The 22,887-nt window shown below is 49.2% G+C and overlaps 1 protein-coding gene across 8 annotated transcripts in view; it reads right to left on the reverse strand.

Moving 5' to 3' along the window:
• Positions 1 to 22,680, reverse strand: part of ANKRD11 (ankyrin repeat domain 11) — a 136,652-nt gene extending 113,972 nt beyond the window's left edge. For 7 of the 8 annotated variants that reach the window (XM_032464613.1, XM_032464618.1, XM_032464615.1 and 4 more), the window contains exon 1: positions 22,386 to 22,679. The gene's annotated coding sequence lies outside the window, so the exon portion shown is untranslated. Of the gene's footprint in view, positions 1 to 22,385 lie in introns of all 8 variants that reach the window. The other variant, XM_032464614.1, reaches the window with a different exon arrangement.
• Between the last annotated feature and the right edge of the window lie 207 nt (positions 22,681 to 22,887).

Raw genomic sequence — 22,887 nt, forward strand, 5'->3', positions numbered from 1 at the left:
AGTTACCAGGCATCAAACATCACCCTCGGCCAAGCAAAATGGGGGGGGAAAGTAAGCAGAATTACTATTTAGGGCTAGTGCTGGTCACTGTGCTGGCTGCTTTAATGGTCATCAGCTCACTGAGTAACGTACCCACACAAAAGCCCTGAGAGGCAGAAGTAATCCCAATTCTTCTAAGAAAAACAAAAGAGAAATGAAGTGACTTACCCGTGGTCATGGCTTTCACCCTGTCTGTAATTCCTGCAGAAGAAGGCTGAGGGGCCACGTGCCACACGGTGTGCACGCAGCTCCAGGAAAGCTACCATCAGTGCAGGGGAGTCTGAGGAGAGGGTGGTGAGCGGCCAGGCTGAGGACAAGAAGCCATGGACCTCACATGTCCAGACTAAATGGAGGTGGGGAAACTGGTTAATTTAACTGACGTAAAAGGAGAAACAAGAGTATTGGCCACCGAGAAATCTCAGGAAAGCTTAAGAACCAATCCCTTCTCTGCTAGATTCTAAACGTAAAAGCACTACTGAACTCCAAACTAGGTACTACTTGGGAATTCTAACAATTTCCGTATCACAAGCTATGAGCAGCTGAACACCAAACTCAAAGGACTGGTAACCTGAATTCCTCAATCAGGATCTCACATCCGAGAAACACAGACCTGAAGCAGGTGCTGACAATAAGTCCAGGAGAACTCAAGACAAGTGCCAGAGAGTCCAGAAGGAGCCCCCCAGGGAGACACTGTCAGAGGCTGCTCTGAGCACAAGCTCCAGGTTTCCATGACGCCACTGTGTAGGTGTTTAAGGTACGGTTCACGACCCACATCATACCCTCCACTCCCACGCAGCACCGCACAAAAGAGGGAAAAGGTCACACCCCTCTGGCCGCCATCTGAAGGCCCAACCTGCGCCCTCCCAGGCCCTGCCCAACCACACATGGCAGCTGGCACACCACAGCGAAAGCAGCCTGGACAGCATGCTGCACTTGGTCTACCTCGACTTTCTAAACTATTTTCACTGTCTGCCAAGGGCACCTGAGTAGTGAACTTGGTCTAATTAGCCCTGTTTCCCACTCACCAGGCACAAATTATCACTCACAGACAAGTCTGTGGAACGAGAGGCACAGAACACCCAGTCCAAGGCCCCCTCTGGCCCAAGCAGGAGAGAGCACGTAGGGACGGGACAGAGACAGACAGTGGCTCCTGGTCCAAGGCTCTAAATCTAAGAGCAGGTTTACCATCACTTTTCTGAGGCTGAAGCAGCTGCAGGTGCACCTCTCAAAGCTGCCGTGTGAACGCTCCCAGGGCAGGGGAGCAGCAGCTAAGCAGGAAGCCAGGAGGAGAAGCGAGCAAGGACATGAGCACGTCTCCAATCTCCCAAATCTGGGCAAAACCTAAGCAGGAAGAGGGGACCAGCGTCTCTCAGTGGATGCAGAATTTAGGAAAGGAGGACAATTACTGAAAGAGAATATTTCAGGTTCACACAACAAGCCCAGCGAGGGCACCAAGTAGACTCACTGACGCACAAAGCTGATGTGAAGCAGAGATAACCAGTCATGGTAACATGGGTGCAGCCACAGCACCCAGTTTTATGAGGAATCCACCGTGAGTGTGCCAAGCCCGCACTTGGAGATACATGTTTCAACTGGTGGGAAGATGGGCAAGTAACGGACAGCTGCATCGCAGAACAATAAATCACCACTGGAAAGGGGTGGAGAGGGCCCCTGGAGATGGGGGATGAGAATCCAGCCAACTGGGGGCAGAAGGCACACCCAAAGGGAGTCAGCCATGAGATCAAAAGGCTTATTGGGACGCTGAGGCCGGAAGGATGAGCATCGCCAGTCATCAGAGGAAGTGGGGAGAAAGGAATCTCAGGCAGAAAGCACCCCACTTAAGACCCAGAAGACGGCAGTCTCCTGTAAGGAAGGGGGCAACTGGGTCAGATCTTCATTTCAGAAAAGCACTGGTAACTGTGGAGAGTTCAGGGAGCAGTTACAGAAGGGAAAGGAGGACTAGCAGTAAGGGACGGATGGTGGGGGCAGACATCAGCGGACACACAGGAGGATGTGTAAGAGGCAGACTGAAGAGCAGCCAGCGCCGTCTGAAAGGTCTCACAGAACACCCCCTCCCCAACAGCCCAGTGCCCTCACTGAGCCCAGGCTGGACGAGCCAGAGGTCTGAGAGGCCATAGCAGGTGACAACCCTACACCAACTCCTGAAAAGAACTGGCCCGCGGCCTAGAGAGTGGAGAACAGAATCCAGTTCACAGCCCTGCCCAGAGGTTCACCGACACACCCATCACCCCACCGCCTTCACCATGCCTGTGAGGGAGACAGGACCTCTGAGACACGAAGCAAACGCCCCAGGGCAGCATGCCAGGTGCACTATGTGATCCAGGTGCTCCTCCACCCAACCTGGGGCCATCAATCTCCTTCCAATTCGACCCATGCAAGGAAGCCAGGAGCACAGTGAGAACAGAACGGCCAGGGAGGGAGGGTGTAGAGAAGAGACAGCACCCCAGACCGCATGTCAGATCCAGGGAGGCAGAATTCTAAAAGGCACCCCTTTTCAATGGACAGGTGGCAGGCAGGCCCCGGCGTCCAGTGTCCAGGCCTCAGTGGAGGCTCCTCCTGGGGTGCGGCAGCCAGGACGTGGCTTCGAACCAACAGAATACAGCAAAGGGGCGGAGTCTCCCCCCTGACTGTGCTGCATCTCACGGGCAAAGCTGGCATGAGGCTCTCTCCCTGACAGCCTGGGAGGGTTCCAAGAGCCAACCGTCCTCAGGAGACATGCAGCATGAAAACAGGACTTTGCAAGGAGAGAAACCCTACCGACAACCTGAGAGCAGGGGGTGGACCGCTGCCCACCACAGCCTGTGCTGAGACCACAGTCCTGCCCGTGCAAGCAGGTGAGGCCCCGAGCAGGGACCCAGACGTTGCAAGGCCATCAGCGTGGGCCACTTTCACCTGATGAGTTTACAGTCACTTGTGAAGCAGCCATGCAAGCATCCCGCATGCCCTCTGCTGCGCCACCTCCTACACACGCAGGTCATGACCGGGTACTGCCACCAAAGGGGCCCAAGCCTCCAGACACACAGTTCAAGGGAAGAGCAGAGCCCTGAGTGTCCTGGGCAGCCTGTCACTCAGACAGACTGCCAACCAAGATGAGACCATGGTCTTTCAACTCACCTTGTAGCTTCCACTAACTATCACACTGCAAGTTTTTTTTTTTTTTTATAATTTAACAGAATGCTGCTCTCCAGGTTGATATCTGCCACCAACTCCAAGCCCAGAACAATGCATGAGAGACTAAAATGTACTGCTCTATATTCACCAAAGACCTAACATCTCCTGGCGCTCTTCATCTGTGGCCACTCTGGTGCTGGGCCAGGCAGTCTCCTGGATCCCCTGGGCAGTGTCACACAGGGCCAGCCACGCCCTCTCCTCTGCTCTGCTGCTGCAGTGAGGTGAGGGCTTCAGCTAAAGGCCTAGCAGTGGGGACTCCCACAGTGCGGGACAATTTTTAACATTTCTTGTTTAAGCAGTAATTTTCAATAGACCCTGCTGAATGTTCCAGGGAGACAATCCTACAGGACACGCAGAGGCCGGAGAGGTCTCTGAAGGCGAGCAAGGTTGCACAGACTCAAGGTGGGGAGGAAATGGGTGAAGAACAAAAGCCTCTGGCACTTAAGCTGGAGGGAAAGAAGTCACAGCGTTCTGATCCAGACCCTTACGCCTCTGTATGCCTGCCCCTCAGAGCCGGGCAGTGGCTGCTGAGAGCTCCTTTATGAAAGCTGGTCAGCCAGCACTTGACTAGTATCACTACCAAACTGGGTTGTTTCTATAGCAACCAAGAAGAAAACATAGAGCAAGCAGCTTTAAGTGAAAATTATTCTCCACTGCAAAGAAATACTGCAGCCAGGAAAAGCATTCTGATAAAAAAGCAGGTAGACACCAATACCATTAATGCTGATTATGTACTCACCATCCATACAATTGTTCCTTAAATTTTAAAATAACTTTGTATCATTCACCCTAGAAGTCTGAAAGCTATTTTATGAGCACTAAATATTACAATCAATAACGTATGCTCAGTATTCCATTTTTAAATTAGGAAACAGTAGCAAAAGACATCACAAGAGCAAGTCAAGGAGTACAAAAACTGCAACCAAACCAACATTCTGGTCTTTGCTCCAGTATCTGAGTCAAGGAAGACATGCCCTCAGATGTCTGAAGAAAGATCAGGAACACAAAAACAGCTGAGCAAGACAGAGAGAAAAACAGAAACATAAAAATTCTGAGAACAAAACAACTTTAGCCAGTGCCTCCTCACACCCAAACGACCAAGTTACAAACCCAACTCAGGAACATCAACCCATTCTCCAAAAAAATGGAATTAAATTATAAAGACCTTGTCTTCAACATCACTAAAGCTAATTCTAACTCATTACTGCGAGGACAGTCATGCTGCCCTTGAGAGAGAGAAATCAGAACTCTTCCTTGGAAGAACCCTAACATCTGATATTATCCTCTGTCTGAGGTTGCTCACAGAAAAGGAAAGTGATTTGCAATGATAAAATTATTATGTACATGTCAACATGAGGAAGAAACACGAACCAAACTGTGGCACACACACAGGAGAGGTGTCTGGATCGTGCTGGGCCACGCCTGCCTCTGGCCAGACCGGGCAGGTGGGTAGGTCCTGACTCAGCAGCCGCGGACGCCAAGACCTGCAGCTGCAGGGACTGGGACGTCCAGCAAGACTCTTCTCCCTGACCTCATGCCTGACTGTGGGTGACGATTCTTCCGGAAAGAGGTTCTAGCCTCTCGCCTGCCAACAGCACTGTGACCACCGCCAGTCCTCACACAGGCGGGAGAAGAGGCCAGAGATGCCCCTCGCTTACGAAAAGCAAGGCCCTCCCCCTCTCTCTTGATTTGGTGTTCCATCCCCAAATCCACTTGTGTCTCTGGAAACTCCCTGCCTTCCCCTCCTCCAGACCTGCACTCTGGTTTGAAGGTGACAGAAACTGAGAGGAAAAAAACGCACAGCCCTCACCATGGCCACGTGTTGTCTGCAAAAGGGCTTTCCTGATCTGACTGACACGCAATCCTGTCATCTGTAATTACAAACTAAACCATGGCAAATTTTAGTAAAAACAGCCATCTAACCAGCAGCTTTTTCAGCCTTTTCTAGACAGGAAGGGAAACTATAAAATACAAACACCCACCAAACACCAGCCCCTCCAGGTGTAAAAGCGGTCAGCCTATTCAGTAAGGCTGGCCACTGTGTCCTCTCTCCCCGAGGTCAGTGTGCTACTGTGAAACAAACCAAAAGCACTCCCAGCTCCTTGGACAGCATGAGCCAGCAGTCTCAGCAGACAGCAAGCAAACGTCAGAGGCCCAGAACCCCTGGCCTAGCAACCCAAAGAACGGTGCCAACAGGTAACACACTCGTGCAGAAGGACCATGAGGGCACCACTGTGTCCTGGGGAGAGGCAGGAAATGAGGACACACCGTGCTGACAGACAGGTGAGCATGTGTGTGCCGGCGGTGGGAAACATGCACCGATGCAAAATCCAAGGGTAAGTGAAGACACAAAGCACAGAGAGCCTGTGCCCGCCACTGTGTAAACTACTCCACAAACACACACACTGGCAGGCAGGGCCTCACTGCAAGGACATCCAAAGGATGGGAAGGAAGCTGCCTGAGCCCGGAACGGGAGCCGGGGGCCAGGAGCCAAGACTTCCACACCAGCCCAGAGAAAACTACCACCTTCGGTGGAAAAGCGGGCCAAAGACAAAGTGAAGCAAACCTGTGGGGAGGGATGAGTGCACAGGCTGAGTCAGCACATAGCCCCTCCATGACGTGACCATGCATCCCAGCAGCCCTGGTGGGAGACGTGTGTTGCTCCTGTTAGACTGAAACTTAAGCCAACCGCGTCACACTGCTCAAGTCACTTCTACCTCCGCTGCGGCACAGGTACCCGACACGCCTCTAACACTCCCCCTCAGAAGTGTTTCTGACCAGAGGGCACCACACGCACTGCAGAGGAGGCCTCAAGAGCACTGCCTTCCTCTCCCAGCCTCCCCGTGACCCAGGGTGACCCAGGGTGACCCAGGCTTGGAGAGGCAGCAGAAAGGCTGGGGTGTGTGCAATTCCGAGCCTCTCTGGGGAGACCCGTCCCTGTGTCAGACCACACACAACACGCACTCACACGTGTGCCCAGGCTGCAGCTTGTGACACGTGGAGCTGCCAGGGTGAAGGAGGACACAGGTGGGAGTCTATCCCAGGAGAAGCTGCTAATGAAAACAAGCAGCTTCAGGGACAGCAAAGGAAAGGTTCCGCCCCAGCCTTCCCCAGTCTCGTCCACTGCAAAGGAGGAAGCATTTCAGCATCTACGTCTCGGGATGGGCACAAGATGAAGACCGCACACCACCTACAAAGTACCTTTCCAACATGAGGGACTAGCCCAGCGCACACACCCGTCACCAGACCCGAGGCCTCACACTTCACCTTCTCCCGGCCTACAGACTGTGGGAGCAAAGAATAATCTCCTACAAACCACAAAATCATTCTCACATCTAAATAAACTCACTAATACCATCTGCCGTCTGTTCATATTTTAATGTCCAAGTGTCCCCAAAACATTTTTAATTGAGATTTAATTGACATATAACTCAAAAAACGAAAACTTCTTAAGAGCGCTTTTGTTCCCTCCCTCCAAGTCAGGATCCAAGCAAGGCTCCCTCACGGCCTACAGGCGTTAACACGGAAGCCAGTGAGACGTCAGTTAGAGTACCTCGTAGACAGCACTCCCGAGGCTGAGCCCATCATCTGGCCAAAGTGGGACTATAAAGACACACGTGTCCCTCTGCAACCAAGAAGTCATCTTTGGGGTGACCCTTCGTCAGTACATGAATACTTTGACCCAAAAATTTTACCCACGAAGATAAAAATGTTTAATCTAAGTTTAACCAAGCCTTCCAACCTAACTTCCAGTTAGCAGGGAACACAGGACAGAGGAACAAGTTACACCCCAGAACCAGAAAAAACCCAGACAACCCAAGAATGCATTTCCATTCTCAGGTGACTGGTCTGGAGTCATGGAGAAACAAGGGGGAGGCTGACCCTAGAGACACCAAAGGGAAGTGTGACCGCGGGGGCCGCAGGCTGACCTACAGGACGTGGGGCTGCAGCACGAGACCGTCGTTGCCTGAGGAAGGTGTCCTGAGGTCTGCATTTCACCTCCAAGCTGTCAGGCAGCGCACACCCTGCAGAGAGTAAACACGGCCGAGTGCAAACAAGGGCTGAACCCAGGCAGCAGCCCAAGGGCTAGCCCTAACCCTGCTTCTCCGTATCTCTGGAACTTTCCATACTTAAAAGTAGAGAAAATAACAAAACACTGATTTTTTTTTGCTCAAGTTTGCCGGACTAATAGGTGCTTATACAATCAATTAAAAGTACACTTTAAACGAGGCATTAGATAGGAAATCCTTGTTTATTCTGTTAAGTTTGACAAAGGTACGGTGACTGCAGGGAAAGGGGGTGGAAGGCTCGACTGGGAGTCTGGGGTCAGCAGACACAGATCATCACATATTAGCTAGACAAACATTCAATATCTTGTAATAAACTGTAAGGTAAAAGAATATGGAAAAGAATATATGTAGATATGTAACTGCATCACTTTGCCATACACCAGAAACACAATATTGTACATCAACTATATTGCAATTTAAAATAAATAAATTAATAAGTAAGTAAAAGGAAAAAAGACAATGTGATTATGTAAGAAACTGGCCAAAATGAGGTTTTTGTGAATCTGAAGTTTGTGTTAAAATATTTCAACGAAAATAATAATGAAGCAAATACAGCAAAATGCTGTTATATGTAAATGATACACATGGGACACTCTTTTTACCTTTTGCCTACTTTTCTGCATTTTGTAACAGAAAGTGAACAAGCGCTCCTTTAAAGGACAAACTGTGTCAGTGGTGTGGCTGCGATGGAGAACACTCCAGCAGCCCCTGAAAAAATTACACACAGAATTACCACCTGACCCACCAGTCCCAATATCCAGTGCACACCCAAACACTGACAGCAGAGACCTGAGCAGATATTTGCACACCCGTGTTCACAGCAGCACTCTCATGACAGCCAAAACCTGGAAACTTCAGTATCCATCAATGGAAAACGGAGACACAAATTCAGTACATCCACACAATGACAAATAACTCAGCCTGAAAAAGGAAGGAAATTCTGCCACAACACGGACGAACCTTGAAACATTATGCTAAGTGAAAGCAGCTAGGTGTAAAAGGATAAATATGGCATGATTCCACCTGTATACCCAGCACAGGACGGGGAGTCAGTGTGTCCCGGGGACAGAGTCCCATGGAGGGAAGATGAAAGTGCTCCGAAACAGAGACGGATGGTGCTTACACAGCAGTGTGAATGTACTTACTGCCACTGAAGTGGACACCTGAAAGTGTCATTTACATTCACATTTTATCACGCTCAAAAAATACAAAGGGCTGAGAAAAGTTTATCAACACACAGATCAAGGTAACAACCCCTAACTCTATACCAAAGAGTACCTGGAGAGAAGTCAGGCTAAAGGTGAACACGCAAAAGGCGAAGTCCACAGGAAACAACGCAAGAACGTGCAGAGGCATTTCCAGGAAACGGGGCTAAGGACGAGGGCCCCCTGTTCCTGACTCATTTGTTTCTACCACACCTGAAGACACCTCTTCACTGAACCCAGTGCTTACCTGTGAGTAAGAAACATGAAAATCATCTTGAAAATGAGGACCAGGAATGACTGCCTCAAGGTCATTATCTTCTTCCTGCCCACCCTGTACCCCGACCTCTCTGAATGTAAGAGAAGCTGGGGGCGGGCGCACAGCCAGAATTTCTTCCTTTCTCCCTAACTTGCATTTCTTTGCTTTATTCACCAAGTTTTCAGAGCACTGGTACACCTTTGTGATTGTACACCTTTCGATATGATTAACTGTGCTTCATGGAAAAATAGGTCACAGGAAACATTAAAAACGACTGATAGATTCTGAATGTTAACAATGAGGCCTCACGTTTGTCTCTGGTATGGATTCTGCTTCCCTTCCATCATGGCTTCAAAAGAAACCCACAGAAAAGGGGTGGCTTAATGTGAGGCATGCTTAGGAAGCTGCTTCTGTGCTCCCCCCACCTCGGGAACGGTCCCGACCCCAGCTGCAGTCTGTGTGAGGACACTAAGCGCGTGACCTGCTCTGTGGCCTGTCCAGAACTCTGGAGACCTGCACACACCAGGGCCCCCGGGCTGGTAGGTCCCACGACTTGAGGACCCCACTTTCATGGCCAGGGTCTGACAACCAGGAGAGCACATATGAGCAATCACCTAACAGACACTCTGGTTGCAAAGATGAAAAAGAGGGACAAAAACTGGAAGATAGGTAAAGCCAAAGTGTTCGAGCTGATTTTTTTATTGAAATCCCTCAAATCTGTATAAATATAAGACATCCCATTTCAAGGATCTCAGCAGAAAAGAGAGACTCCTATACGCTAACCACCCCACAAAGGGACATCCTCATCAGGTCCACACACAACGCCCCACAGAGATCAGGTCTCAGGCCTCATGGCCGGGCTGCCCCCAGGGACGTCCCACCCACCCCAGCAGCCAAGCAGCATCCACTCGTGTCCCTTCCACCCTGCGCAAGGGACAGTCACGTGTGTGGTGGGTGCTGCCTCCATCCAGCCCACACCCCAGCCTCCCAGTGCGGCCGGGGGGAGCAGCTTAGGCATGTCCACTCCTCACACCGTGGGGCTACAATGGCAGCTGCCTCCTACAACATCTGTCATTGACACTCCCCGTAACTCCAACCTCAAAGAACCACACTTCAACAGAATGAAACCATGGTTACCCCAAAATTTTCCAGGATGAGACAGTCTGGAAACTAAACGTGCCTGACCTGAGCCCTCCCACCATGACACACTTGGGCCCTCACATTAAAAGACCCCACACCAGGTAAACATCCCACCACGGTAACTACATGGATGTGTCCCCCGACCCCAGGGCATCCCCAACCCAACACTCAGTCCCTGGAGACCCAGTCCTTGACAGTTTTGGTGTCAGATAACTGACCTCAGGAAAGTCCAGTCACCAGAAGAACATTCATTACAAGGCAGGCTTGCTCCTGCACGAAACAAGTGTGACTTGATGTAAAAAATCTGTTACTCAGAAATGACTTTTTTTTAAAGCTTAGTTGGTTTTTTTTTCGGGGGGGCGGTCAGTTAGGTTTTTTTTTTTTTTTAATTTATTTAATGGAGATGTTGGGGATCGAACCCAGGACCTCATGCATGCTAAGCACGTACCCTACCACTAAGCTATATCCTCCCCTCTTCAGAAGTGACTTTTAATAGAACTGAAGGCTACTTACAGTAGTCTCAAAAAACTACTTTCCTAGATTAATCAGCATTGGTATTTGCTTTTATGTAAATTCAGTTTATAAACAATCTGTGTTGGGGGCAGGGTATAGCCCAATGGCACAGCGCACACTTAGGATGCCAAAGGTCCTAAGTTCAATCCCCAGTACCTCCAAGTAAATAAAATAAATAAACAAAACCTAATTACCACCCCCCAAAATTTTTATAAAAAATGTGTTTATCTTTTATCTCTTTAAAAAGACGCACGTACAGATACACTAACACTCCAACAACAAAGATGGGGTGGGGGCAGCAGTGGTCATGGGGAGCCTGCAGACTGCAGCAGGAGGCTCCAGAGCATGGCCAGTGCCCAGAGAACCCACTGGCCTCGCCCTGTTCAAAGTTTCAGATGGCACTCCTACCACTGGGCCTTGGAGGGAACTTCTGCAAGTTTTTACTAGTTTTGTTGAGAAAGAACTAACCGCCATCACTGTGTGATCTCAAGGCACAGAGCACGGTGGTCTGGTTTACATACACTGTGAAAGGGGGACGCCCATCTTCTCATATAGACACAATAAAAGGGAGAAAAAAGGGAAAACAACTGTCTCCCAATGAGAACTCTCAGCATGGACTCTCCTAACACCTTTCCGTCCGTCCACAGCAGCGTCAGCCACGGTCACCACGTTGTGCGTTACACCCCCACGACTAATTTATCATGTAACTGGAGGTATGTACCTTGCGACCACCTTCCTCCAATTCCCCACCCTCCGCCTCTGATGACCACGAGTCTGACCTCTTTCTATGAGGTTAGTGTTGTCACCAACATTTGTTGTCTTTTTGTTGACAGCTACTCTGACAGGTGTGAGGTGACATCTCATCGTGGTTTCAATGTGCATTTCCCTGATGACGAGTGATGCTCAGCAACTTTTCAAGTACCTGCTGGCCTTTCGTACGTCTTCTTTGGAAAAATGTCTATTCAGGTCCTTTACTTTTTTTAATTGGGTTATTTGGTCTTTAGCTATTGAGTTGTATGTGCTCGATATATTTTGGATATTAACCCCTTATCAGATACACAGTTTACAAAAATATTTTCTCCCAATTTCATAGGATTTTTTCACTTTGCTAATGGTTCCTTTTGCAAATAATAAATTGTTAATATAAATTCAGTAACATCTAAAATGAACTTGACTGTTACATTTTACATCCCAGAGTAATTTTCACCACTTAATCAGTATGTAACATTTGAGAAATGGGCCCATTCAGGGATGAAACATCACATCACTGCTCACTCACACCATGTCCTACCTGCCTGAGCCCACCAGAGACACAGGGGACTCTGGGCAAAACTGATATGTTCTCCTCTATGATGGGGCCAGGAGTGCCACTGGCAGAGGGGTGCACTGAGTGATACCAGAAAGATCTATTCACCAGACAGGATCTGCTACTAATAATGAGGGTCTGCTTTTCTGAATTACATGCTAGGCTTCCAAGTCATGCAGTGAATTTATTTAATTCAGGAAAACAAACCACGTGTACTGAGTGTCATTTGTGTGGCTGTCTATCAGCTCTAAATCTTATTAGGTGACTAATTAATTACATTTTCCACAGTAAAAGCTACAGTCTAGGAAATTTAGCCACCAATGACAAATATTTACATGGGAAGTTTAAAAAGTACCCTAGTTTTGGTGAAGACACAGGCCCTAGTTCCAGCTCTCAGGTGGCTGCCTGGTAAAGGGAAGTGCGGGCTGGAGGGAACCATACCCTCCAGCCTCACATGCACGTGGGCCCCACCCGCACAAGGGCAACGCAGAGAAATGCGGCTCCATGAGCAGGTGCTAGTCTCTCCACCTGCCTTCTCAGGCCCACACCCCCACTCCAGCACCACTAAGAGGTCTAAAGCTGTAATTTCCAAACTCCGTGAAGGCTGCCACCTCTGTCGTCTGCTGTTTAACACTCTTATTACTTCCACCTGCAAACAAGTCAGAAAGAGCAGGGTCACGGTGAGGGGGCACAAACCACTTCCCTTCTCCCTAACCTGCCAGCCAGGACCATCAACTGCAGCCCATCAGCAAACACCTCAAAACCAAACAGCCTCAGCCAATGATCCTGAGTGATTTCTACATAACCTGTTTCACTGAAAGCACAGCACTCAAAAGCCCCCCGGACAAGCAGAACAACAGTAACAAGCCAGCCCCAGACAGGGCGAGGAAAGGCCATCCCCCGCCCCCATGGTGACGGGCAGCGAGGGTCACCCGTCACCACTGGGAAAACGAGTCCTCTCCCTCAGACGACAGCAGGTGCCGAGTACTGGGAAGGTGAGAGGCTGCAGGTTTATGGAGGGTGGGAACCAAGGGGTCCAGCAGAGCTGAGGAGAGTTTAAGGAACAGTAAACACACAGCACCGCACCACATGGGCAGTCCTGACCCTGGCTCCCTGCCCAGTCAAGCAGCCCAAACACCCACCGCTGCTGTTCACTGCCGCACCTGCCACCCACCACGTGCGATGCAGGCCTGAAAGAACCAGGATGGCCACAGAGACAGTCACTACCAGCAGCTCCCTAAGGCAGAGGCTGTGAGTGTCCCTGCTGCCCCGCCACAGACACAGGACCAACTTCTTGTGTCACAGCACATGACCAACGTAGCTCCTGCCAGATGTCACTCCTTTCTCAGGCTAAAAGCCCTAACTTAAAACCATAACTTTTAAGATTGATCTTTCAAGCAAATACTGATTAGGTATCTAACCACACGTGCATAGAACCATGGGAGATACAAGAGTCCCTGCTAAGCCTAACGAACTGTCTGCCAAATAGCCACCGCAGGCGGACCACTCCTCCAGCCCCTCCTGCAACTCTCCCTGGCCTGCAGCTGACACTGTCTGGGACATAAGAGGTTGGAGCCAATCGCAGCTCCTGGCCTCTGCTGTCAGGCTTCCCACACAGTTTCCCCTCCTTGCTCCAGAATGCCAGCACCGCACAGCCCCACAGGGCAGAGCCCGTGTGTCAAAGACACTGGGCACTCCCCTCGGTCAACTCACCCTCTCACTTTCGAGTATTTACATAAACACTTGCTAGCAAACACCATTAAGCCTTCACATCCAGCCCAAGCAGCCCACTTTAAGAGCCCTTCCCACTTCAAGGTTCCCTAGATCCTGCCAGGAAAGCCTCAGGAGGACAGGCCTTCCTCCCCCCACTTCCCTGACCAGCCTCCATCCAGGTCCCAGCAAACTTCGCCCCTCAGCCACTTTCCCGGGGCGGGCATTTCTGCAACTCGTGTGAACGCAGGTTTGATTCCTCCCATAAATGTTCAATCCCATCAGCCATTTCTAACTGGCCGCTTTACATTTTTCCCTAGAAAATGGTGTTTCCATTTTCTCTAACAGTCCTCAATAACAATCTACCAAGAACTTCTTAAACCGGATATTCTTCCAAAAGCAGAGGGCAGTAGGGGTGGAGGTACACACGCGGAGACGAGGCAGTGACCTCTCGTGAGCAGTGGTCAACCAGGCTGTTTCTGGCTGCGCCCACTCCCCCTCTCCCAGCCTCCCGAATTCAGGCACTCCCTCTCACCAGTCACCCTGACTTTCCTCCAGCCTGTGCAGCAATGCAGACTGGACACACTGTTTCTGCCCTCCTCTCTGCAGGCTGAGTCCATGCTTTCTTGTTCCAAGCCCTTACAAGCTGACTGCAGCCCGCTGTCCTGGCTTTATCTGTACCATTTTCTTTCCTGGGCTCCACGCTCAAACAAGCCAGCCTGACATTCTCACGTTACAACCGCCCTCCCCAGCCTTTGTCCAGAGCCTACCCACATCTGCGACCGCCCTGACCCTGCTCCCGACATCCGCTTCCTCCACCCGCCCCCCCCAGGCTGTAGAGCCAGAGTGCTCTCCCTGCCTGTGTCTGCCCTTCTGTGCTTCCACACACAGCCCTGTGCACAAGGAGCCACTGGTCAACACCCTACTAAACCAGAGCACCTGCAGAAGCCCCTCCCCAAAGCATATAACTCATGGCAGTTGTAGTTGCAGAAAGACACAAAACCGTCCTCCCCTAGACAGCACTGAAGAGGATTTGCAGCGATCATCTGAGAGAGGCTGGGCAATGGCCAGCCTGAGAACCGAAGACAGTCAAGGGAAGCTGTTATTTCCAGGAGTCCACATTTGGAAAAGTGGCCAGGTAAATCAGAAATCAGCTCTACAACTGTCATACACAGTTGCTTTACAACTGTGCCAAGTGGGAGAATGGTTACAAAGAAAGAAAAACACAAAGACAGTACTCTTCAAAACTGCCAAGGTCATGAAAAACAAGGCAAGACTGAGAAATTGTCACAGACAGAACGAGAGTAGGGAAACAGAGTGCCCTGTAGGGTCCTGGAGCAGGAAGAGGACATTGGTGGGGAATGAGCGAAATCAAATGGATCTGGGGTTTAATTAATAGTGTTAATTTTTTAGCTTTGACAACCTTACCATTGCTAAGGAAAATGTTATTATTAGCAAACCTGGATAAAGAATACAATGAAACTCTCCGAGGGTGGGGGGGATGACTCAGTGGCAGAGTGCAGTGCTTAGCATGCACAAGGCCCTGGGTTCAATCCCTGGTACTGCTATAAAAACAATAATAATAATTAGTAAACTGAATTACCTCCCTCCTCCCCCAAAAAAGAATATAATGAAACTCTCTGTACTTGTACTACTTTTGCAACCTTTCTGTGTATCTGAAGTTACTCCAAAATAAAAATTGATTTAAACCCAAACAAAACCCTGCTCAGGAAGTACATTTCCACCACACCCACTAACCCCTATCAATGCCAAACTTCGCTGGCAGTCCGATGGCACGGAGTCTCTCCAAGAGCCAAGACAGTTCCAGAGAACCGAGGCCAAGCTCCAGAGCCTGCAGCGCTGAGGGCTGACCTGACCTCACGTGCTGTGGCAGCACCCACAGCACCCTAGAGTGGCCGGCAGATCAATGCCCCCCCCCCAACCCCGAGTCCTCGTCCTAATCCCTGGATCCATGGGTATCTCAGGTTACACGGCAAAGGGGAATTAAGGTTACTAACCAGCAGAGAGGGGCCTTATCCTGGATTACCCAGGTGGACCCACCGTAACTGCAAGGGTCTGTAAAAGGACAAGAGAGAGGCAGAAGAGTCGGAAGAGGAGGCAACTTTGGAAGAGAGTCAGAGAGACAAGACGCAGGCTGCAGGCGTCAAAGATGGAGGAAGGGGCTTAGTTTACACTTCAGGAATCTCTAGTTACTGATGAAAGAACAAAGGCCCTGAGTTGTCCTTGATTTGAAACCCTAAAAAAAAAAAAAAAAAAAAAAAGATGGAGGAGAGGCCACAAAGAAGGAAGGAGACCCGGAAACGGAGTCTCCCCAAGCTTTGAGAAGGAAACAGCCCCGCTGAGATCTTGACTTTAGTCCAGGGAGACCCATGCCAGGCTTACAACCTATAGAATTGGAAGATGTTAAATCTATACTGTTCTAGCCCTACATTCATGGTCATTTGTCACAGCAGGCGTAGAAAACATTCACAGAACTGAAATGTAACCCACAAGTGTTTCTCCAAATTCTGAGAGCCCCCCACCTCCTGTGTTGCCTCCTCAAATCCTCTACCGACCCAGTCCCCACCTCCCCTGACCCAGCATACTGGGGGCTTAGAAGAAAATTATCAAGGAAAATGGAGAGGATACACGTTGAATTCTGGGACAGAGATTTTTCTCCCCAGCTTTCTAAAACTTCATTGTGCCATGAGTCTTTGCTTATTAAATACTTTTTTTTTAAGGTTAAAGCTATTGCTTCAAAGCTTCAACACTGTCTTACTTAAAAAGTCAGTCATCTGAGGAGAACCCAAGTTTAGCAGAATCAGATCTAATCACTTCACCAAAGAAAAAGTTCGCATGTAAATCTCGTTAAGGTTACATTTGCTGAAAACTACTTAGGCTGTGAGTGAAAGCACATACCACTTTTCTAAGCTTCATACTAAAAGATAAGACAATTAAAAGCTCACCTTTCTCAAACATCAGGGAAACTTTTTCCTACAAAAGATTCTGAGGTTTAGTATATTTAATATATTAACCTCTAAACTTTAAAATTTCAAATTTCAGGTGAACTACTCTCAAAGTAACAGAAATACCTATGTAGGTCAACTAAAGCTAAATTAGGAGCAAATCACATACCTCTAGCAAAGAAAATTCACAAAGCCTAAAAATTCCTTGAAATCAGAATCACCTGAGGGCTATAGTGCCAGACCCCTGAAGACTGGCTTTTCTTCTCTGTAAGCATCCAAAAGGCAAGATCTTTTTTAAGTTATCCTTTAGTTAGTCAAGCATTTTAGTAATTAAAAAAAAAAAGTTAATTCCTTCAAGAGCGTTGCTTTGGGGTTTTTTTTGTTTTTTTATTTTAACTTCCTGTTTTACAGGATGTAAAACCACATTTAGAAACATGGTACATGCTAGTAAGGCTTAATTTCTTAAGGGAAATAAGGTTCTTCACTGCTTCTTCATGTTCTCTAGACTTTAGATAAGTTTACACAGTATGGCCATAATGCTTTCAAGTCTACATTATCAGACAGAATTAAATGAAAGTCTTTTTTATTTTGCTGGATATGAATGCAGTTTAAAAAAAATATATATTCCTGGGGGGAGGGTATAGCTCAGTGGTAAAGCGCATGTCTGGTATGCATGAAGTCTTGGATTCAATCCCCAGCACCTCCCATAAATAAACAGGTAAATAAACTTAATTATCTCCCCTTACAAAAAAAACAATACAAAACAAAAAACTATTCATAACTTTAGCCAAAACCTTATGAACCCAGCACCTTCCCACAATCTTCTCATTAATTAGTAACGTTCATTATTACAGGACATTCACACGCTGGGTCTGAAGACTGCAACTGGAGGAGAGAGGAAGGGACACTTACTACTGACAAACTGAGAAAAGAAGTCTATTTGCCATGTTTTAGATGAAAAATATTCTCTGATATCACAAAGTTAAGCATTCTTAAGTTAAATTTCAATCCCAGCCATTCTTAAAGGTGACACTTTCTAGAGTTAAATAAGTAACTGAAGGGGAGAGTTTATGAATTTTTTTATATAAGTGATCAAAAATGTTTTAAATTGAGAAAAGACCAACATTCTGATATTGTAAAGAGATGCACATTGGCTTCATTACAAGTGGGAAAAGAGTGCCCACAAATTTTCAGGATAATAAAGAATTCACTGCACAGATGCCAAGGGCAGGACTGGGAACGTAGGTCTTGCCCTCAGCCAGCCAGCAAGGATGCTGTAGCTCAGACAGCACCACCCCCTCAATCCTGGCTAGGGTGGGCATCACAGGAGCCTTAGCCCTGCAAAAGAATTTTCAGTCCTTTCAGCCACTATTAATCGGACTTCTATTTTCACACTAAAAACCCACTCAACTCTTTATTAACAGACCAGAGTTACAACTGTGGGATTTCTTAAGTTCTAGAATGGTGACTTTAAAGGTTTTCAACAACACGCAATTCCTCTTACCACCTAAAAAGTTAAAACTGCACAAATCTACTTTATCCAAACCACCAACTCAGGTCTCTATCACCCAGATTATACTCAGAATTTGTCTTTTGAGGGGGAGAGGATATAGCTCAAGTGGTAGAGTGCATGCCTAGCAGGCACAAGGTCCTGGGTTCAATCACCAGTACCTTCTCTAAAAACAAACAAATAAATAAATAAACCTAAATACCTCCTCCTACCCCCCAAAAAAAAGAAAAAGAAAAAAAAGAGAGAGAATTAGTCTTTCCAATAACAACCTTTTGCCAATTACATAACAGGTTCTCTTTCTTTTTTTAATCAGAAAACAAACATAAATGTGAAAAAATAACACAACTCCATTATGGTGTATTTCTGTCCAAAGAGACTTTTTTTTCCTTCATTAAAATGCCAAAACTGGGCTGGGGGAAGGGGGCAACGTTAAGGGGGCATCTACATCCTGGGGAATTTATATTTATTTGAACTGAGGCTTTGGCTTGAATGCCCAGGAGCTTTTTTATTACAGCCACTTAGGAAGTAACAGAAACAAATGAATTAAAAAACTCTAACCCTTTCAAAGGACTCCCTGTGACACTAAGCCACTATCCACGTCACACACGGCCAGAAGGCGCTCAGAGCTCTAGACGAAACCTCTAGCGCCATAAGCAGCAGCCGCCTCCTGGCGAGCCTCTGACCGTGGCCCCAGAACAGCAGCCCTCCTCAACCGCTTCCACAGAAAACATTACTTTCTTCCCACAAAGACAATCTTCCCCTTAATTATTTTCCTTTATCTCTTGCTCTGTGCCAGTTTTAAAAGCTCTGCCCCATACCTTTCTCTGTAAAGGCAACTTGTAGTAACAAATGGAAAAATGGCTAATATGCACATAGCCTAATCCCCAGTCAATCAAATAAATTTTAAGTTCATGATCCTAAGTTTGTCCTCCCAAAATTACTCAAACACTCCCATACACAGTCTTTAAAAATTCAACAAATATTTCTTGAGCCACTCTACCTCTAGTGTTATGCCCTAGGCTGGCCCCTGGCTGACCATCCCTGTCTTCAGTGAGCTTAGAGCCCTACTACCGTGGGAGCAGATAAAGACCAACCACACCTGGTCAGCATCGTTCAGTTCCATGTGCCTATAACAAGGGGGAGCGGCCACTTTCCTTCCATGTGATGACTGAGACCCTCTATGAGGAAGCAACATTGAACTAAGACCCAAAGACTGAGTAGTTCCCTTAGAGATTTTTTTTTGGTTGGGAGGGGAGAGGATTTTCAAGGGAGGCAGTGATGGACACTCAGCAAGACCCTGGTCCAGGCAGAGGGTCAGCATGGTCGAAGTCCTGGAGAATAAGGCACATGCCCAATCTAGGAAATGAGAGGCCAGCAAAGCCAGAGCATCGGAGTTAAACAGGATGCAGAGACGGACTGGGGGAGGGGCCACACAATCAGGATCAAGCCAGTTAATAAGCTTTTGGGACATTTTCATAAAAATACTATTCGCGGTTCTGCCATAAACATAAAACACTATTTGGTCCAAAAGTGAATTTAAAGAGAACTTTAAATACAGAGAGGGAGGAATGGGAGTTAAGAAAAGCACAGAATAAAACAGACGTTTAAGGTACACACCTGAGTTTGACTCTGGCCTAAAAGAGTAAGATCCATCAAACGAAAGAAGAGCCACTCAGGAAGAGAAACATTTCCATCAGAACTAACAAAGTAGTTGTTACAGTGGATTCTTTCCTAAGCCTTTTAAAAAAGACTTTCCATAGTATCTCTAACTGCCTGAGTTCCAGGCGCTGGGCACTGACACCATCTTTTTCATATAGCTTTATGATAAAGCCGGAAAAGCTGAATTGCACAGAAATTCCATTTGAAATTCAAACTAAGAGAGCATACGCTGAAAACGTTTCAAGACAATAACTTTCAGTTATTTGAGTTCATTCTATTTTTGTGTAAAGTTTATCAGACGGGCCAAGCTCAACCCCCTCAGAGCACTGACTCCACTTGCGGCCAACAATTGCTGCGTCAGTCTCACCTGCTAACTAGCGAAGGTGATGCTAGTAAAGGAAGCTCGTCCATCGCGCTCACCAGGTGAGAGAGGAAGGGACTCACAGGGCAGTGGACAGATCAAAACACTTTCTGGCAACAAATGCACATTATGCCTGAACCAGCGTTTACCAACACTCTTTAATTATGTTACTTAACTGATGATGGGCTCCCTGCCATCCTACACAAAATAACTCTCCTATTTGATAAAACAAACTTACTATGTCAAATATACTTAAAACCCAAGGTACACAAAGCTTCTTGAAAAATATTCTCAAAAATAGCATGGTCTCTCTATATGTAGGAAGTTCTACTTGTCAACACATCGACGCTGTAATTAGAGCTAACGTGAAGCCACTAGTCACAAGCAGCCCGTCTGGTCTGCAGCAGCGCGACGAACATGACCGGTCCACAGAGGGTCCAGAGAACACGTCCAACAGCGGCCACTCAGAGGCAGAACTGCAGGTGAGGAATTCAAGACTACATGGCACCTTTAAAAACAAACTTCAGATACATTTTCTTTTGCGTATTTTACAATTAAACAATATTTATAAGACCTTTTCAAAGTCTCAAACCTGGGTCAGTTTGGCAGTGTCTTTTCTTAGCTTTTTAACCATCTCAAGAGGCATGCACAAAGAACACAGGAAAATGTCACAGCAACTTGGCCTTTGTTTCCTCCATCCGTGGGAGAGCCAGCCTATCAAAGGGGAGCCTGCTCCTGAGCGTGACACTACAGAAGGCCAACAACAGCTGATGGAGGGCGGGGGGCTAAGGGTCACAATCTCAGTTGAGCAAGATGAGTCCCCTTTTCCTTCCTAACTACGGTTTCAGAGTAACACTATCATATTTGTGCAGTCACTCCCAAAAGACATAAACAGGACTCCAGGTCTTCCAGGACAGCAACATTCACTAACAGAAATCAAGGTCCCAAAGCCCTGAGGTACACGGTCTCAGGGTCTGATTTACAACAATCCAAGTTATTCCATTGACTGGGTTTGTACAAACCAAAAATAGTAACTGTTTCAATGGCATTTTTTCCACAAGCAGTATCATCTTACATCTTTTGGCTGAGTGCACCTCACCCACCCCACCCCCACCAAAAGGATCAAAATATTCTAAGTTCTGCAGTCCAACAACTGCCCACACTTTGACTCCTCAGTCCTAAAGGAATGTTAAGGATATTGCTCAAATCACTTCAGAAAACTCTCCCACCATATAAGAAAGTCTGAATGTGACTTCTCTTGCAAACGAATACAAAACTTCTCAATGACCTGCAGAAACCATGAAACCTAAGCATGCTGCATCTGAACTGTTAGAAAGAAAATGGTTTTGAAAGCACAGTGCCCTGTTAGGCCAGCTTAATCTTCCAAAGCCTCTCTCAAAACTCTTTGGATGCTGGAATACAAGACTAGCTTTCAAAAACACAACAGAAGCAGAAAACCTTGATGGGCACCAGGAAAAATTAAGACTCCCCCAAAACGGCAAAGATAGAAGATTTAATAACACAATCCCTCTTTGAGAGGGGACTGAATTCATGTGGCAGGGCCAACCACACACACACACACACACACACACACACACACACACACACACACTCACACACTCACACTCTCTCTCACAGCTACCGCCCTGCCAGGGGATGATGAAATGAGGAACGGAAATTAACATTTCAGGCAACGTCTCACATTGTTCCTTGAGGCCAAGGGCTGCTGCTGCAGCCGCCGCCGCCGCCGCTTCCCTCCCACCCGCCCCCCAGTCCCGCCTACCCTCCCCCCCGAAACACCCCCGCGCCGCTGCCCCGCATTCCTGCCCCTCCGCGGGCCCACGCGCCTCCTGCGGCCCCGGCGCCCCCTCTCCCTCCAGGCCCCGGCTCGCCCGCCCCCTCCGGCTCGGAGCCCGAAGCCGCCTGCTCCCATTTCAAAACAGCGATAATAATAGGGACGCTGGAATAACAACTACAGCCCACACCGCGAAAGCGCCCCTCCCGCGGGTCAGAGGTCGGCACCCGAGCCCCCCGCAGCCCTCGTCGGCCTCTCAAGGCTGCCCGGGCCCCCTCAGGCTGCCCCTGCCCACCTCCGGCTCCGCAGCTCAGCCCGGAGCCCACCCCCTGCCCCTCACGGATGCCCCGGGACCCCCAGGTTCCCAGGCCCACCCCGAGCGCCCCGTCGGCCCCTCGGGCCCCCCAGGCTCACCGAAAGCCCACCCCGAAACCCCCTTCACCCCCTCAGGCTCGCCCGGAGCCCTCGGTCGGCCCTCCCGGCTCCCCCCCAGGCCCTCGAGCCCACGCGGACGTCCCCGCCAGCCCCTCACGGCTGCCCGGGACCCCAGCCCCCAGGCCCGCGGGAGCGCGCCGCGCTGCTCTGCCCGTTGCGGGAGGCCTGCAGGCCGCAAGCCGACCCACGACACGGCCCGCCCCGACCCCGCGCGGCCGCGGCTCTCACCAGCTCCGGCTCCGGCCCGCGGCTCAGCGGCGGCGTGCGGGCGAGGCCATGCAGCCCCGGCCCGTCCCCGGCCCGCGGCCCGAGCGGGAAGGCGGTGCGGGCTCCAAGCGCCGGCGCGGCGGCGAGGCGGGCAGAGGCGAGCCCGCCCTCGGGCGGCGCCGCGGCGGTCGAGCGCTCACTGAGGGGGCGTCGGGCCGCGCGCTCGGCGGCGCCTCCCCGCCTGGGGCCCTCGCTCCATCGCGCTCCGGCTCGGGCGGCCTCTGGCTCCGGGACCCGGCGGCGGCTGCGGCGGCGCGGGCCGCATGAGACACTGCCGCCCATTGGCCCGCTGTATCCGGCACCGCCATTGGCCCGCCGCGGTCGGGCACAAGGCTGCGCACGTCACGGCGTCGGGGAGGAAGTGCGCGCGAGGCCAAGGGAGACAGCGAGATTGACAGCTTATGGGACAGGCCGGGGCGGGACCAGAAGGACGTCCCGGGACGGATTGGACAAGGTCGTGCGT

This window comes from Camelus ferus, chromosome 21, assembly GCF_009834535.1.
Source record: "Camelus ferus isolate YT-003-E chromosome 21, BCGSAC_Cfer_1.0, whole genome shotgun sequence".
Classification (NCBI taxonomy): domain Eukaryota; kingdom Metazoa; phylum Chordata; class Mammalia; order Artiodactyla; family Camelidae; genus Camelus; species Camelus ferus.